Source organism: Loxodonta africana, chromosome 5 (assembly GCF_030014295.1).
Source record: "Loxodonta africana isolate mLoxAfr1 chromosome 5, mLoxAfr1.hap2, whole genome shotgun sequence".
Classification (NCBI taxonomy): Eukaryota; Metazoa; Chordata; class Mammalia; order Proboscidea; family Elephantidae; genus Loxodonta; species Loxodonta africana.
In genome coordinates this window covers 95,565,789-95,578,169 of record NC_087346.1, presented here as the reverse complement: position 1 = coordinate 95,578,169, position 12,381 = coordinate 95,565,789, and the positions used below count along the sequence as shown (strand labels likewise).

Below are 12,381 nucleotides of genomic sequence, written 5' to 3'. Positions count from 1 at the left end.
GGAGTCGACGCCCTGAATTTGGACATCTAGCCTACTAGACTGTGAGAAAATAAATCTGTCTTTGTTAAAGCCATCCACTTGTGGTATTTCTGTTATAGCAGCACTAGTTTTTTAGATGACTAAGACAAGGGGTAAATATGGTTTTTGGTAGAACGAATTAATTTATCTATCATGTCTATAAACTATACTGTTAACCCATTGCCACTGAATCAAATCTGACTCACTGAGACCCTAGAAAACAGAAGTGCCCCGTAGTGTTTTCAAGGAGTGGCTAGTGCATTCAAATTGCTGACCTTTTGGTTAACAGCCAAGCTCATAACCACCGTGTCACCAGGGCTCCATAAACTATACACTGATTTTAAAATAAATAAACCATACACTGTTTTTTAAGTAATTTACAGTGTATTTTTTTTGTTTATTTGAATTAAGAATCATTCATATTTCAATTATGCAGCTCTCTTTATTTTTCTTTGTTTAAATTACTAGAAAAAGTGAAATGCTTAGTGGTCTCACTCTTATCAGAGAAGATTTAGTGATTTTCACTGAATTAGATGCACACATTGAAGAGCCAAGCTTTGACACTCTACTTAGGACCCATAATAAAATTGACCTCACCAGTGTATAAACTCTTTGATGAGAGGGCCGTGTTTTATTCAGCCTTATATTCCCACTCCAGCACCATGTCAGATCTCCTGTTTATATGACTCTTATTTTTATTTGATGGAAAATTAATGCTCAAGTTTTTTTTTTTTTTTTAAATATTTTGAGGTACTTAATAATAATAATACCCTCTTTCTTCCCAGACTGTCAACATAAACAACAAAATGAATAACCAGGAATAAGTGCTGTTGTTGTTGCTGTTAGTTGCCCTCGATTTGGTTCCAAGAGTAAGAGCCACCCTGAAACCGGACCTTACATTTTATAAGTTTCTTAGAAACTTGTGCATGCATAACAAGGACAAGCACATATATATTCTCCAAGCATCTGCAATAGATCAGAGTTACTAAAATTGCAATCTTAAAAATAAAACTTGGACCTTAAATCTTAGATTATGAGCTCTTCTTCACTATTCACTGTATTTCATTTCAAACACAGAGGATAATTTTATTTTTCTTGAATTTATTTTTATTTCTTACTTATTCATAAATAAATCATGTCCTACCCTATATTCAATTATCCCTATATCTTCACAGGTAAATTATAATTCATAAGTTTATAGTAAAGCATATTTCACTGCAAATATTAGGCTATAGCTCTAATAGCTACAAAACAATGATGTCAAAACTTGGGTAATAAAATACAATATAGAAAATAAGGGCAAAGAATTATTCTCAATCCTAATACCCATTTAAGGAGGCCTGGTGGCACTGTGGTTAAATGCTTGGCTGCTAACCAAAAGGTCAGTGGTTGGAAGGCACCAGCCCTCTCCATGGGAGAAAAATATGGCAGTCTGCTTTCATAAAGATCTACAGCCTTGGAAACCCATGGGCAGTTCCACTCTGCCCTATAGGGTCACTATGAGTCAAAATTAACTTGACAGCAGTGGGTTTGGTTGTTTAATTCTATTTTTTTTTTTTTTTTTAATGCCAATTCAACTATTTATCCCTTTGGATGTTTTAGTTGTTGTTGGGAAATCATTTAACTCTAATTCGGTTGAACTGAGTACCTCAGTTTATTTGTTTGCCTGTTTTTGTTACTACCAAAGCTTATCTGACATCCCCATACGTTACATTTCTAGAAATTTTATAGTAATAAGAATACTAGCGTAACTATGTATTGATACTTAAGAATTTCTTTTTACTATTGGATCAATGTCTTTATGTGGTTGTTTCAATTTTAAACAAATAATAATAATTGAAATGGAACTGTAGAAGAATTTATGTGAGAAGGGCTAACTCTTCTTTCATGAAAGTGAAAATGCAAACATCAGTTCAGTTCAACCAGCACTTACTGAAGTCCTGCTATGTGCCAGTGAGGATCATAATACCCACACTATAAAACCATTACCTTCTCTCTCACATCCCATGCTCTTGTAGGTAGGTGTCCCTCATCATCGTTGTCGTCATCACCACCACAATCACAAATGTATAGCTAAATAGATACTTTTTCTACCTACTTCCACTTTTCCCCCATTCAGTCACTCTTCAACACAACAACCCAAGTGACCCTATTTAACTCAAATTATATCATGTCACTCCTCTGCTCAAAACCTTCCAGTGGCTTCCCATACCAAACAGAATAAAAGCCAAAGTCCTGACCATGACCCGTAAAGCCCCTTGTGTTGCAGTCACCTGTCATCTCTGTGACCTTATTTCACACTGTGTTCCCCTCACACACTCAGCCAAGCTGGCCGTCTTCGTGTCCTGGACATGTCTGAGCCTTTGCAGATACTGTTCCCTCTACCTGGAAGGCTCCTCAGTTCTTCACATTCATCACTCTCTCTTCCCTCAGATGCTTAATCAAATGTGACTTTCACAGCTAGACTATGCCTAACTGAAAATTGCAATTCCCCTCCCACAATACTTCCCATCACCTTCCCTGGCTTTATTTTTTCTTCTTACTCATAAAAATTTTCACTATTAGATATACTATACATTTTAATATTTTATCCTATTTGTTATCCATTGCTCTTACAAAAATGTAAGCTCAATGAGGACAGAGAGTTTTATTTTTTGTTGTTTTTGTTGTTCACTGCTGTAACCACCCATTTAGACTATTACCTGCCATGTAGTAAGCAATCAGTAAATTTTGGCTGAATTGAGGAATAAACAAATATATTATTACTGATAGTGAACATTTATTATTTCTTTTTGCAATATGCTCTGCTAAATACTTTACATGCATATTGCATTTTTCTCCAGGAGGTATGCACATTGCATCTCCATTTAACAGATTAAAAAAAAAACTAAGACACAGAGAAGTATTATAATTTGTGCAAGGTCACGTCTCTTTTAAATGATGGAGTATTTATCATATTGTATTACTATAAGGAGACATTTCTGATATTACAGCATTTTGTCAAGTCTGAAATTGCAATGATTTCACTTTTTAGCATCTCATAAATTGGATTGTATCCAACAATTAAAGCGTATCACAGTTTAATTGGCATTTTTTTTTCTTTCTAAGTGCATATTGAATAATTGATAATGCTGCAGCTTCCATAGAATACGATGTATTAAAGTTTTCTTGAGGACGGTACTCTTTCTTTCCTTTTTGAATCCCTGATTCTCAGCACAATATCTTATACAAAAGAAACACAAATAAATATGTATTAAATGAATATAGTCTGTATATTTCTTCTCTATTTCCTATCTTCTTCAGTAGGTTTTTCTATGAAGCCTTTGTAGAGAGGGCTTCACAAGGGCAAAAAACATGATAATTATACTCAACATGTTATTCCCAATGCAGTGCTGCCATGTACCAAGTGATTAATAAATATAGATGGAATGAATTACCCTTTGTAATTTCCAGAACTCAGCTATCTTATAAGCAAATAGCATAAGCCATACTCTGATACTTAAAAAAAAAAAAAGACTTCAGATCTTCATCTGCTTGTCAGATAATGGGGATGCACATGGGTTTTGGAGTCAAATTATCTGAATTAAAATCCTGCCTTTACCATTCATTAGCTGGGAAATTCACCTAATTGCTCTGCACCTCAGGTATGCGTGTAAAGCATTAACACATTGCCTGGCACATCATAAATGCTCAATAAATGCCAGCTACCATTTGGCATTATCATTTGCTGATTGTTTATTGCCTATTTGCATACTGAACACTGTCTATGTTTTCTGGTATCAGCACTGTTTCCTATGCTCCTGGATACATAATTTATGGGAATTAGAAGTGCCATAAAGAGAAAGAAACTAGCTCAAGGAGGATTACATCCTACACGTCAAAAAGCTGCTTTCTTTAGGATCAAGTTTACATTTTCAATATTTCTAAGTTTTGAGTGGGATGTCTGTAACAGTGCCTAGGTTGTTTGTCAGGTTTTCCACTCAGGAACTTGTAAACTTTGGAAAATTAGTGAATTTCTTGGTGCCTTAGTTTCTCCATCTGTAAAATAAGAGTAATTAATAGTACTTTCTCACGGGTTTGCGGTCAGAATTAAATGGGTCAATCCCTGTAAAGTGTTTAGACTAGTGCCTGGCCCATAATAAGTGCTCAAAATAAATTCCCAACAGGACTGAGCATAGCAGTACATATAAAATTATGTGTGACCAGTGTTCTGGACAAAATGACTTCTGAATTCATAAAAAGTTTTTACAAATGAGCTTCTGTTGTTAAATTTTGGGTAAATTTTTAATAACATCATAGACCTAGTAGAAAGGGAGGGGCTTTAACAGACCCGGATTAGGATTCTGATTCTACCACCTGCCAGCCATGTAGGCTTGTGAGAATTACTTAATTTGACTTCTTTCATCTCCAAAATTAAAATAAGTATACCTACCCAAAGATTGTTGTAAGTATTAAACTAGAGCATATATATGTAAAACCCATAACATAGTTCCTGGCATGGTAGGGGCTAAATATGTAACAAATAATTTTATTAAGATGCCCTCAAACTAAAATGGTAAGTTTATTATCACACATGACAAGGCCATTACAAGTTCATGTTTAGAAAAACAGGTCATTTCCTGTATTTACAATAAGGATAATATCCTACTTATGAGAGAATCAGAAAGTATAAATGGTTCAAATTATGTAAATAAATAAGCCTACACGTGGCTGTTAATCTGTGGAATTTTACCATCCCAAGACACCATGGAGCCAAGTATTATAAATGGATTCTGAGATGAATTGGATAATTTAGTGACTGGTTTAATATTAATTCCTTTTTTAAAACTGGGTGTAATCAAATCTGTTGCCACCAACTGATATCCATGGGAGTCAGCCAACATTCCTTCCTCTAACCAGAACACTGCACAGGTAGCCAAAAGCTACTTGCAGCATTGTTTGGCTTTAGGTTTCCCATTTCTTCTAACAAGCCCTTGGGGAAATTTCTTCAGTAATTGACCTTGGAGTACTGGTGGTACAGTGGTTAAGAGGTATGGCTGCTAACCAAAAGGCTGGCGGTTCAGATCTACCACCTGCTCCTTGGAAATCCTATGGGGCAGTTCTACTCTGTCCTATAGGGTTTCTTTGAGTTGGAATCGAATCAATGGCAATGGGTTTGATTTTTGTTTGTTTGTTTGGTTTATATGAATTCTCAGAGGGTAGGGAGAAGGAAGTGCTTCTGTAGACAGCAAAAACATTTTATGTTAGAATGAGCTTAACACAATAGAAAAGTTTTAAAGGCGAAACCATGAGGGTAGGTGTATGGTTAGGAAAGGGGAAAAAAATGAAGGAAAATTAAGAAGAAATTCCGTGTTCTGGATGAACAGGAGATAACCATTTCTTCTGTTGGGAAGTGAAGCCTATCTTCACTTTGATTTGACTATCTTTGATTCCATAGTTTTCTATTCTGTCTTTGACTTTTCATTTTTTAGAGGACAACCTTCCTAAATAATAAATATGTTTTGTGATCTAAGATAGTAATATTTTACTATTTTTTTTTCCTTCAATCTCTTAAAGGATCATGGAGGACTTATAGTTTTAGAATGAATGAGATAATTCAGAATGCCATTTTTGATAGTACATTATAAAACACATGGAACGTGGAATCAGAGGACACTGATTTACTTACTATCCATAGGATTATGAGTCACTTACTATTTGAGTTTATGCTTTCTCATTTGTAAAATTAGGAATTAATAATAACGATTACTGTTAGTTGCCAGTGACTCAATGCTGACTCATGACGACCCCATGTGCTCAGAGTAGAACTGCTCCATAGGGCTTTCAAGGCTGTGAGCTTTTGGAAGCAGATCACCAGGCTTGTCTTTTGAGGTGCCTGTAGGTGGATAGAGGATTTGAACTGCCAGACTTTCAGATAGGATTCCAGTGCTTAACCATTTGTGCCACTCAGGAATACTTAATAATAATTATCCTATATATTTTTTTCAGAATTAAATGAGGTAATAGATATAAAGCAAAACATTGTAAAATGGAAAGCACTATACAAATGTTGGCTAATTTCATTATCTTCCATTTGTATACTCCACAATCTGTAACCTGTGATAACATTCAAATAGTATTTATTCTTTCAAGACGAACTGAAGGAAAAAATAAACGAAGTACACCAAATCATAAGAAAATAAACCACGGACAAGAAATGTCAGGGGACAGAGAAATTATTATTATTATTATTATTTTGGAATAAGGTTAATTATGAAAGAAAATGTTAGTATGGAATTTTGGTCCATCATTTTTATGGAAACACTAATCTGTATAAACACAATGAGCATAATTAACAATGGTAAAATAGTAAGGAATATTGTACAATATTTTTGATAAAGTATTATTTTTAAGTAGTCCCTCAAACTTATTTTCTTCTACACAGTAACCTTTCCTTGATACACAGCCATGCGAGCCTCTCGATAACATATTTTTGTTAAGCTAGCTATGTCATCACATAAGATTCAATAACGGTGGACACTGAAAAAGTGTTATACTGTTTCTTTCTTGCTGGAAGGTAGAGAAAGACAAACTCTTATAATATATGATATGGGCTAGAACTTCTCCAATCAGTTGGTATGACTCTTCAGTGAATTTTTATTTTTTATTTTTTTTCCAGGCCTAACAGTAAGACGAATTCTTTCTTGGGCAGTGGTGACAGCATGTATATCACCAATACTTTTTCTGCCAAAAGCTGGCATTGAGCAGAGCTCTGGGGAATCTTACATAGCAGTAAATGGAGTGGAGGAGATGGGAGATCAGGGACAGATTTTACAGTTGGCTCTTACTCTGCTTAAGGTCGAACAGAACCGTATGGCCCTGCTTGTAGACACCTCCCTGTGGCACAACTCCAAGGAAAGAAGTTCCATACTGATCTTTAACATTAGTGTGTCTGTACTAAACTAAATTAGCAGCCATCCATGCAATGCATTACATACTGAACTTTTTAAAATTACTATCATTTATTTTATTAGTGTTAACTGCTTCACAAGTTGTATATTCAATTGAAATCTGATTTTTCTGAGATAGGGCTTTTTTTTTTTTTTTTTTTGCTTTGTATTCTCCATGCTTATTTTCTCTTTGAGCTAGCATTTTTTTTTTTAATGATAGAGTAAAATGCATTTATTAAAATAATTTCCATTATTCAGTGCTATTGTTAGGTAATATTATTATTACTATTATTGTTAGATACATTTTGGCATAATACCATTGTTTCAATAGTTGAAAAAATTCTGAAATCTGGATCATTTAAACAGAGAACCAAACCAAAATCCAAACCCACTGCTGTTGAGTCAGTCTGACCCATAGCAACCCCATATGGTTTCCAAGGCTGTAAATATTTACAGAAGTACACCATCACATCTTTCTCCTGTGGGGTGGCTGGTGGGTTCGAACTACTGACCTTTCGGTTAGCAGCCAAGTACTGTAAACACTGTGCCATCAGGGCTCTTTAAATAGAGGATACCAATAAGACGTATATATTAAATCTATGTTGTTATTAGGTGCTGTTGAGCTGGTTCCAACTCACAGCGATGCTGCGTATGACAGAAGGAAACACTGGCTGATCCTGCACCATACTCCCAATTGTTGCTATGTTTTAGCCTATTGTTGCAGCCAAGGTATTAGTCCATCTTGTTGAGGGTTTTCTTCTTTTTTGCTAACCCTCTACTTTACTAAGCATGATGTCCTTCTCCAGGGACCGGTCCATCCTGATAACATGTCCAAAGTATGTGAGATGAAATCTCACCATCCTTGCTTCTAAGGAGCATTCTGTTTGTATTTCTTCCAAGACAGAATTATTTGTACTTCTGGAAGTCTATTGGCGAAGAATATTGAATATACCATAAAAAAATATATTCAATATTCTTCGCCAACACCATAATTCAAATACTAGAAAGCAAATCTATTAAAAAGGTGCAAGTGTGACATCACACTAATCAAACATCTTGTGAGAGGTGTCATTGTTCCTTGTGTGTTTCGAAGGATATCCAAGTATGATTTGTCTGATTGAGACCATTGGCTGGAGAATCTTCTCACCACACATATGACTATGAAGTTTTGTTTTGGTTTATCGGCACTTGCAGGGTAAAACAGCTGGGGAAATTTGACCACACAAGGCCATGGCATGGGCAGCTGAGCAGTATTCCTACTGTCTGGAAGTCTCCCATAAGGAGGAGTGCTCAGAGGGGTTTGAAACCCACCCCATCTTACATCAACATTTAGCCCTTGTTGTCACCAGATGCACCTTTTTATGTCTTCAGGAAGCAGCTATTCTTGGATGTGCTTACCCCTTTGATGTAGGACACGTGTTCCATAAAGTAGTTATGTGTGTGACTGTGAAGTTTTATCATAATGCAAATAACTGCTGAAGAAAATTCTTTTCTGCCCCAAAAGTTGTTATTGTTACCTGCCGTCCAGTCAATTCCGACTCATGGTGACCTTGTGTACAATGGAACATAATTCTTTGTCATCCTCACAATTGCCAGCATGTTTGAGTCCATCATTTTGGCTGCTGAGCCAATCTCTCTCACTGAGGGTCTCCCAAGCTCACGATGGCCCTCTGCTTCACCAAATATGATATCTTACTCTAGCAATTGATTCCTTCTTATGACATATCCAAAGCAAGAGAGTGGGACTTTTTGTTGTGGTCCATAAGGTTTTCATTGGCTAATTTTTTGGAAGTAGTTAGCCAAATCTTTCTTCCTAGCCTGTCTTAGTCTGTAAGTTCTACTGAAACTCATTTACAATGAGGGACTGTGTTAGTCATCTAGTGCTGCTATAACAGAAATACTACAAGTAGATGGCTTTATCAAAGAGAAATTTATCCTTTCACAGTCTAGTAAGCTAGAAGTCCAAATTCAGGGCTCCCACTATGGGGGAAGGCTTTCTCTCCCTGTCAGCTCTGGAGGGAGGTCCTTGTCATCAATCTTCCCCTGGTCTAGGAGCTTCTCCGTGCAGGAACCCCAGGTCCAAAGGACATGTTCTGCTTCCAGCACTACTTTCCTGGTGATACGAGATCCCTCCCTTTCTGCTAGCTTCCCTTTCCTTTTATTTCTTGTAAGATAAAAGGTGGTACAGGCCACACCCTACGGAAACTCCCTTTACATTGGATCAAGGATGTGACCTTAGCAAGGGTGTTACATCCCACCCTAATCCTCTTCAACATAATCCAACCTTGCCTCATTAACCACAGGCAGAGGTTAGAATTTACAACATATAGGAAAATTACATCAATCACAAAATGGGGAATAACCACACAATACTGGGGTTCATGGCCTAACCAAGTTGACACATATTTTGGGGGGACACAATTCAATCCATGGCAGGGACCATGCTGGTATTTGAAATACTGGTGGTGTAGATTCCAGAATCACAGCAACCCTAAACCACCACAATACAACCAACTGGCAGACAGGTGGTGGCCCTGAAATTATACACTAATTAATATGTCTAACTGAAGGAAGGTGCATTCATTTGGGAAGCATTCTTCAGTATATCTGTATAATTCTCAGCAAGAGGAAGCAGGGCTTCTATTTTAAAATTAATTTTTACTCTAAAGATTACCTGAAAAAGTAGAATATGAGCATGAGATTATTTTAACTAATACAGGTAACTGCTGTGAATCTACATTTTTACATGATCCAATTAAGCAGGTAAAGAAGAACTGGAAATGCTTTCTTTGAAGCAAAAATGATTGCTTGTTATCAATGACAGGATTGTGGTCCCTGTCAAAAAATTAAAAAGTACTCAAAATTATCCCTTCCAAAAGTACAATAAGAAGTGACATTATTTAAAAATAAAAGAGTCTGAAGAAAATATCTGGAGTTAGTTTATAAGTATCTCCTTACTACTTCTTCAAGTAGTATGAAATCAAAGAGTTTTTTTAGCAGCTGGAAACTTTTGCCCAAAAATGTGCTTACATCCCAACAATGACACCGTTGACACATGTTTTTTAGAGCTAAGACTTTAAACATTCAAATTATATTGCATTTTCATTCATCCTTATTGAATTTCAATTTTATGCAATGTTTACCTTTTGAATTATTTCACTGATTTCATATGCAAAAGATCTATTAGAATATTTTTGCTGTTTACAATTTTTAATTTAGTTTCATTTAATATTTTGAAATATGTTAATTTTTATGTTCGAATTGTGCTAAATACTTAATATCAATAATTTTTATCTTATGGAAACCCTGGTGGTGTAGTGGTTAAGTGCTATGGCTGCTAACCTAAAGGTCGGCAATTTGAATCCACCAGGTGCTCCTTGGAAATTCTATGGGGCAGTTCTACCATGTCCTTTAGGGTCGCTGTGAGTCAGAATTGACTCGACAGCAATGGGTTGGTTTGGTTTTGGTTTATGAATTCTGAATACTTACCTTGCAAAATAAAATATTGAAGTGCCAGTATTGTCATTTTGCTCTTGATATTGCTTTTATTGGCAAAAAAGTTAAGATGGCTGCTCTCTTCATTTAATTGATGATGGTGGGCTGAGGATAAGTAGTGGTGATTTCAAAGACAGAGATAGATGAGTTTGAAATAGGTGAATGAGACAGACTTAACAAGACTTTATGATTTTGGGGGTCTGGGGTGTGTGGAAGAAGAAGGGCAAGAAAGAATACATTGCATTCTTGTATGAACTCTACCTAGATGTGCTTATGAGTAATACCGTTCACACAGAGTGGTGACACCAGGGAAAAATGAGGTACGCTGGGAAGAGAGGGAGGGAAAACAGGAGAAAGAGCAAGAAAACAAACACCAAATAGCATGACTTCAGAAAATGGTCTGATTTCAGTGCTCAGAAAATTAATATATCCTCCTCCCCCATAAGCCCAAGTCCATTCTATTTCCTGTAGGGCTGCTATAAGTAGGAACCGACTAGACAGCAACAGGTTTTTTATATATGTATTAGGAACCCAGGTAGCACAGTGGTTAAGCATCTTGGCTGCTAACCAAAAATTTTGCAGTTCGAACCCACCAGCCACCTTGGAAACCCTATTAGTCAGAATCGCCTCGATGGCAGATTTTTTTTTTTTTTTTTTAAATCTTTGTATACGGAGTACACTGGGACCTCTTCTGGGACAGCAGGAAGTCAAGGAGAAGGTATGTAAAAGGCAAGCAAACAATAAATAACAAAAAGCTGGAGACTCACCTCAGGACTCCTTACAGCTCCTTGAACCTGAACTGTCATCTTAAATCTATCTGACTAAAGCCAATGCCCTTACAGTTTATTGTCAATAATAAGGTTAAGAGTTTTCATTATTCTTTTTTTATTTTTCATTAGTACATAATATCAAACATTTATTGTCCATTTACCATCTTTCAGGTATTTTTTTTCTTTAATGAGTTGTTTTTTTTTTAATTGTACTTTAGATGAAAGTTTACAGAACAAACTAGTTTCCAATTAAACAGCACAGACATTGTTTTATGACATTGGTTAACAACCCCACGACATGCCAGTACTCTCATTTCTTGACCCTGGGTTTCCTATTACCAACTTTCCTGTTCCTTCCTGCCTTCTAGCCCCTTCCCCTAGGCTCCTGTGCTCCTTTAGTCTCATTTTGTTTTATGGGCCTGTCCAGTCTTTGGCTGAAGAGTGAACCTTGGGAGTGACTTCATTACTGAGACAAAAAGGTGTCCAGGGGGCATACTCTCGGGTTTCTTCAGTCTATGTCAGGCCAGTAAGTCTGGTCTTTTTTTGTGTGTGTGTGAGTTTGAGTTTTGTTCTACATTTTTCTCCAGCTCTGTCAGGGACTCTCTATTGTGATCCCTGTCAGAGCAGTTGGTGGTAGTAGCTAGGCACCATCTAGTTGTACTGGACTCACTCTGGTCGAGGCCATGGTAGTTGTGGTCCATTAGTCCTTTGGACTAATGTTTCTCTTGTGTCTTTAGTTTTCCTCATTCTCCCTTGCTGCTGAAGGGGTGAGACCAGTAAAGTATCTTAGACGGCCGCTAACAGGCTTCTAAGACCCAGGTGCTACTCACCAAAGTAGAACATGATTTTCTTTATTCTTAATGATGGGAATGCAGTGCACGTATGTGGAGGAATGGTGTGCTCTTGTACTCCCAGGCTGAGAGTGTGAATATATTTTCCCAGAAAAATGATTCTCTGCAGTGATTATTTCTATAGTATTGTTAGAACTTTGGATGTATTATAGGTTCAATCACCTGTTAATATCTGGTCAAGGAGCCTAACTACTTTTATTTGGAATCTGGAATACATTTTCCCATTAAGAAAAATGTCTACTTAGAAAATAATTTATGAACATGAGTAGTTGGAAACTAACTTGACACATACTTTGTTAAGGTGAGTCATTTTTAAGA

General features: G+C 36.5%; 1 protein-coding gene across 1 annotated transcript in view; it reads left to right on the top strand.

Moving 5' to 3' along the window:
- Nucleotides 1-12,381, top strand: part of ADGRL3 (adhesion G protein-coupled receptor L3) — a 561,722-nt gene that overhangs the window by 381,799 nt on the left and 167,542 nt on the right. The window lies entirely within an intron of this gene.